Here is a 7,094-nt window from a genome sequence, read left to right as displayed (position 1 = left end):
TGCGGATAGATTGTCTCGTAGAGGCGATTCCTGCTGGAGTGAACCGGGTTTCCTGGTCGGCTGAAGTCAGCGGTGTGAATAAGACTTGCTTTTCTCCAAACGTCGTATAGCCTATAGGCAGTATACTATAACAGTTAGCCTATCTTACAAGTTCACCTACTGCACTCTAGGAAAGTATACAATGCAGGCCTTCATATAGAGTATTCATAAATGCAGTCGCTGTCGGAACGCAGAAAATGTAAAACTTTATGATTAATAGCCGAACTATTAGCCTACATGATTGCGGATGAAGCCTAATGGTCGCGTTGCATGACGCAGTGGAATCTGTCATTGCATTTAGATCTCAGTGATTTGAAATGATTTGTCCCTTTATCAGGTTCTCATGCGGAGCTAACTTGCTCAATTCAACCAGTTAACAGAATATCGATGTCTTAAGGAGCGCGCTTTACCTTGTTGTAGTGGAGAATGTGAAATAAGGATGCATGACACATTTTGATTAGTGTTCCCCAATTGCAATGATGAAGGCTATACCACCATCTGATTATATGAGCTCTTGGAGAATATGTGCACATTTCGAGTTAAGAATAGCCTCCATGTCAAGTGATCAAATCTCTCTGATATCTTTCTATCGTGTATAGGCTACAGTCAGATGTTGGCTCCTGATGGCTGAATTGCCGTCACCCTGTTACACTATTTCGCTTTTCGCTGCTACGCTTTTTCGCTTTTCGCTGCTGGCTCGATATATCTCCTACACAATGCTTTACATTAGGCTCGCAAGTAAACCCACGTAGCGACAGCAACGAAAACGTTCTAAATTCAATGCAACAAGATCCTGGACGTGCACGCTTCGTGGTCGCTGTCCATGGTATTCGCCATAAACGATGGCTGCTTTTTACCGTCCATGTTTTGCTACATGGAGGCGGAGCTTTTGCCGGCCGGGTGTTATACTGAGATTTGTTTGGCGCAAGGGGACTGATGGATGGCAACTATAGGCTATGCATGTACCTATACAAAGTAGGATATCGGAGCCTTATTGATGATGATAATAGACTGTAAGTTACATACACAATAAAGCCAGGGTTGCAAAGTTGCAGTGTAGCCTACAGGATGAAAATGCTGTCAAATGAACAATGAAGCCATCCAGTCTTTAACTCATAACTTGAGGTGGTCATCTGTGAAAGTGGTATTGCCTTAACCCATAACAGTCTAAGCCCTGTCTAAGCCAGGGGGTCTACTAAGCTATATGGAATTGTTTTAAGAAGGTCATTTAAGAAGGTCATACCAAGGACAATTTAGCTATTTGATTTTGAATGTTAAGACCCCTTGAAGTATAACAAAAATATATTTAAAAAATATTTGATGCAAAATTATTTTTGGCCTAACTTCTATTAGACCATATAAACGCATTGAATAACAGATTCACTACACGGGACAACAGATAGTCCCCAAAAAATAATCTAAAAGAAGTTTGTTCTGAAGTGGTTGTCCTATATCTGAAAAAGATATAAGAAAGATCAGGAAACATATATATATATATATACACTACGGTCAAAAGTTTTAGAACACCTACTCATTCAAGGGTTTTTCTTTATTTTTACTATTTTCTATATTTTGGAATAATAGTGAAGACATCAAAACTATGAAATAACACATATGGAATCATGTAGTAACCAAAAACGTTTTAAACAAATCAAAATATATTTCATATTTGAGATTCTTCCAATAGCCACCCTTTGCCTTGATGACAGCTTTGCACACTCTTGGCATTCTCTCAACCAGCTTCACCTGGAATGCTTTTCCAACAGTCTTGAAGAAATTCCCACATATGCTGAGCACTTGTTGGCTGCTTTTCCTTCACTCTGCAGTCCGACTCATCCCAAAACATCTCAATTTGGTTGAGGTCGGGGGATTGTGGAGGCCAGGTCATCTGATGCAGTACTCCATCACTCTCCTTGGGTGCCTATTTGAAGAATCTCAAATCTGAAATATATTTAGATTTGTTTAAAAAAAAATTGGTTACTACATGATTCCATATGTGTTATTTCATCGTTTTGATGTCTTCACTATTATTCTACAATGTAGAAAATAGTCGAAATAAAGAAAAACTCTTGAATGAGTAGGTGTTCTAAAACTTTTGACCGGCAGTGTATATTTTTTACATGTATTTAACCCTTTATTTTTTTGCCACTAAACAGACTCCATATATACTTCCATTAATTTTTTCAACTGGTACCGGGAACCTTCTGATTAGTTTTGTGATGCCTTTGGGCATAGTTTGTAGGCCAAACTGTTTGGACTGTACAGGTGATTTTGGGGGGGTGTCTCATCATCTGACAAACATAGCACTAGCTCTGTCACCTTTCACCACAGATGCAGAAGTGCGACATCGGCGGATGTGGTGGATTGAGAAGCATCCAATGCAAAAAAGATATCTCCATCTTAAAATGACAGATTTTTATAGGGATTTTTTTATTATGCTAATTAGATATCCGCAGCGGCGTGGACATTGACTCTAGGGTTTTAATAAGCTCTCACACACACACACACACACTCTCACACACACACAGTATGAACTCATTAGTTCATTGGCATATTTCTAACCTTCGTGAAAGGGAAAAAGCTCCAGGGTGTCCGTCACATCGTTTCAACATCCTCATCAGCGGCCGTATGTCTACCTGCAACGGATGAACCGCAGCGCAGAGGTCAGCATCAGTACGTCAGGTGTCAAATGAAGGCACATGAGAGAAGGCATAGGAAGCAAGGGCTGTGGATAACTCATAAGGACTGATTCTTGTTTGTTTGCCTTGGTTCGTTGGTTTGCAAAACTTCAAAAGCATCATCACAACTTGACTTTCCTGAACTATTTGTGTATGGACATGGTAAAAAAGCAGAGCTAGGACTACTGTATTCTATTGCGTAAAGCCAACTGTCGAACAATTTTACAAGACTGATGTGTTTATTAAATAAGCTGCACTCTTAGGTGGGGGGTTTCAAAAAGGGTTCTTTAAAGGGGTGGCAGAGCCGAAGAACCCTTTTAGGTTTTATATAACACCTTTTTCTCTTAGAGTGTAATCTCTCGTGGGAGAATTTTACTTCTGGGTAACCGAGATTAGAACACAAGCATTTCGCTACACCCGCAATAACATCTGCTAAATATGTGTATTTTATTTGGTTTTGAGATTACTGAGTGTAATACAGACTGCATGACATTATTTCAGTCTTCGGGTTTTGATCATCCCCAAATGAATCTCATCAAGCATCATAGTAGGCTATTCCTTCCCAGTGCATTGATCATTTTGGAAAGTCAAACCTACACACTGTTTTCGTTTTAACGGTAAGGGGCGGCCTACTGTATTACCAACATGTATTGTGTTGCAATTAGCATATTATTTCAACAATTCCACATGGCAAACCTTATCTGTATTGTAGCAGAACTACAGTGGCCTCTAGTGGTAGATTATATTTGGCTCACTGTGTGTGAACATCCTGTGTGTATGCTCAACTCTAAAAACTCTAAACCAACTCAAGGATGAAATCTTCACTCTCCTTTATACTGGGGCATACTATGCCTTGGTAGGCCTGTGTATGTGTACGTTTGGCTTTGTCAGTAGCCTACACCAGGTTTTCCCAAACTTGGTCCTGATGGTTCTGCATATCGTTGTAGCCTATTTGTTCGGATATGATCATCAATCTATGTGAATGTGCTAAAAACGTGCATATGTGTATTTGGTGGGAAGTGCATGGTTGAGACCCAAATCAGAATAGTACCTTTTCAACTTCAGTTGATATATAAAATACACAATAATGCAACTATGTCTTCATGTAACGGATGTGAAATGGCTAGCTAGTTAGCGGGTACGCGCTAGTAGCGTTTCAATCAGTTACGTCACTTGCTCTGAAACCTATTAGTAGTGTTGCCCCTTGCTCTGCAAGGGCCGCGGCCTTTGTGGCGCGATGGGTAACGATGCTTCGTGGGCGACCGTTGTTGATGTGTGCAGAAGGTCCCTGGTTCGCGCCCGTGTCGGGGCGAGGGGACGGTTTAAAGTTATACTGTTACATTGATGCTGTTGACCCGGATCACTGGTTGCTGCGGAAAAGGAGGAGGTTGAAAGGGGGGTGAGTGTAACGGATGTGAAATGGCTAGCTAGTTAGCGGGTACGCGCTAGTAGCGTTTCAATCAGTTACGTCACTTGCTCTGAAACCTATTAGTAGTGTTGCCCCTTGCTCTGCAAGGGCCGCGGCTTTTGTGGAGCGATGGGTAACGATGCTTCGTGGGTGACTGTTGTTGATGTGTGCAGAGGGTCCCTGGTTCGCGCCCGTGTCGGGGCGAGGGGACGTACTAAAGTTATACTGTTACATTCATACTCTTGATGTAGATATAGGCATAATGCCTTTGTGTCCTATTTATATATACACTACATGTATATTTATACTGTATATACACTACATGGCCAAAAGTATGTGGAGACCCCTTTCAATAAGTGGATTCTGTTATTTCAGCCACACCCTTGGTGACAGGTGTATAAAATCGAGCACACAGCCATGCAATCTCCATAGACAAACATTGCCAGTAGAATGGCCTATACTGAAGAGCTCAGTGACTTTCAACATGGCACCATCATGGGATGCCACCTTTCCAACAAGTCAGTTCATCAAATGTCTGCCCTGTTAGAGCTGCCCAGCTGTAAGTGCTGTTATTGTGAGGTGGAACGTCTAGGAGCAACAACGGCTCAGCCGCGAAGTGGTAGGCCACACAAGCTCACAGAACGGACCCCTGAATGCATAGCGCGTAAGAACTGTCTGTCCTCGGTTGCAACACTCACTACCGAGTTCCAAACTGCCTCTGTAAGTAACATCGGCACAATAACTGTTCGTCAGGAGCTTAATGAAATGGTTTTCCATGGCAGAGCAGCCACACACAAGCCTATGATCACCATGCGCAATGCCAAGCGTCAGCTGGAGTGGTGTAAAGTTTGCCGTCATTGGACTCTGGAGAAGTGGAAAAGGGTTCTCTGGAGTGATGAATCACACTTCACCATCTGGCAGTCCAATTGACGAATCTGGGTTTGGCAGATGCCAGGAGAACACTACCTGCCCCAATGCATTGTGCCAACTGTAAAGTTTGGTGGAGGGGAAATAATGGTCTGGGGCTGTTTTTCATGGTTCGGGCTAGGCCCCTTAGTTCTAGTGAAAGGAAATCTTAACGCTACAGCATACAATGACATTCTAGACGATTCTGTGCTTTCAACTTGTGGCAACAGTTTGGGGAACGCCCTTTCCTGTTTCAGCATGACAATGCCCCTGTGCACAAAGTGAGGTCCATACAGAAATGGTTTGTCAAGATCGGTGTGGAAGAACTTGACTGGTCTGCACAGAGCCCTGACCTCAACCCCATCGAACACCTTTGGGATGAACGCAGACTGCGAGCCAGGCCTAATTGCCCAACATCAGTGCTCAACCTCACTAATACTCTTGTTGCTGAATCGAAGACAGTCCCCGCAGAAATGTTCCAACATCTAGTGGAAAGCCTTCCCAGAAGAGTGGAGGCTGTTATCTCAGCAAAGGGGGGACCAACTCCATATTAATGCTCATGATTTTGGAATGAGATGTTCGATGAGCTGGTGTCCACATACCTTTGGCCATGTGTATTTTTTTTATATCCATAAGGGATCAATAACAGATAACAAAAGCATTTGATGAAACACTGTCTTATATGCCTATGAATGATGGTCATTCCTTTTTTGGGGGCAGGGCATATTATTTTTGACCATATTGGCAAATGACAGCATGTCTTATCCATGGTTTGAAATAATAAATCATTATTTTTGATGTGTTACACAAGCAGCACAATTCTGACCTTCAGTATTTTGACCAATCAGATCAGATTTTTTGCGAATAGTTAGGCAAAGGATTAGAATTGGTCTGCCTGTGTAACCGCAGCTTTAGTTGAGCAACAGGTTGTGAACCAGTTCAATGTGTGGAGCTTATGTGCAACTGTGCTAATTATGAACTCTTACTGATGTGTGGAGCCTTATACAGCCGTTTGTTTACAGTAAAGATTTAACATACGCACTTTGTAGCCTATAGGTTAAAATAAAAAAAAATGTGTTTTGTTTTTAGAATTAAAACTTTGCAGAAATTACGGTGTCCCCTTAATCCCACTGGAAGCAATTGCCATCGTTCTCTTCAACTACATTTTATGAGTCAATTCGTAATTTTATGATGCAACCTAATCAAGCTATTCAATTATTTCGAACAAGAAACAGCACATTGTACAATAAACAAGACAATTAAGTTTATATGGATGACACAGGACCTACTGCCAACTAGAATTAAAGTTATAAACAGAACCATCCATACAAAAACCATTGGCCTACATAAGAAAACTATCTTAGGTCCAGTAATCAAGAATACATTAAAAAGTGTATTGAATTCTGTGAACCTCAACCTCTCTCCTTCGTTTAAACCACTTGTCTTGGCTTTCTTTTCAACCACGTTGTTTCTAATACCCACAAGGGGTCGTGGTGATAAGGATATCTAACACAACTTTGAATCTAAAAATGGTTTATCTCTTCCTGAAACGTTTCCCTGTCACTATTATGTTTTTAACACGATTGTAAAAAAGTTAGCAAATTAACAATGCAGGGCTTATCTTAACAGCATAACTTCATTATAATAAAGTATTATGTCATTTTCGTTCATACCATTGGTATATTAATTAAATAATGGGCAGATATATAATAAATACAATGATAATAATACAAATAATTATTGTTGTATTATTATATTTGTACTATATTTTAAGCATCATTAGTATTATTATATAACTACTAGGCCTATACCACCTCAGAGCGAGGTCAATGAGAGCGTTAAATAAGGGGAGTTATTTGGTTTATTTTTGCTTCATTAATCATTCTACAAGGAAAACAGTCAACAAGAACTTAACATTTGTGATCAATCATCATCGATCTGGGAATTCGTTTGACCAGATAGGCCTGTCTTTTCATGCCGCAATTCCAGAAGAGGTGTAATGCTGAAGGCAATTGTTTCGTTTGCGTCGTTGCGGTTTTATTTCTTAGGCTACTCTTCGAACT

This window comes from Salvelinus namaycush, chromosome 5 (assembly GCF_016432855.1).
Source record: "Salvelinus namaycush isolate Seneca chromosome 5, SaNama_1.0, whole genome shotgun sequence".
Classification (NCBI taxonomy): domain Eukaryota; kingdom Metazoa; phylum Chordata; class Actinopteri; order Salmoniformes; family Salmonidae; genus Salvelinus; species Salvelinus namaycush.
Note: the sequence above shows the minus strand (reverse complement) of the source record.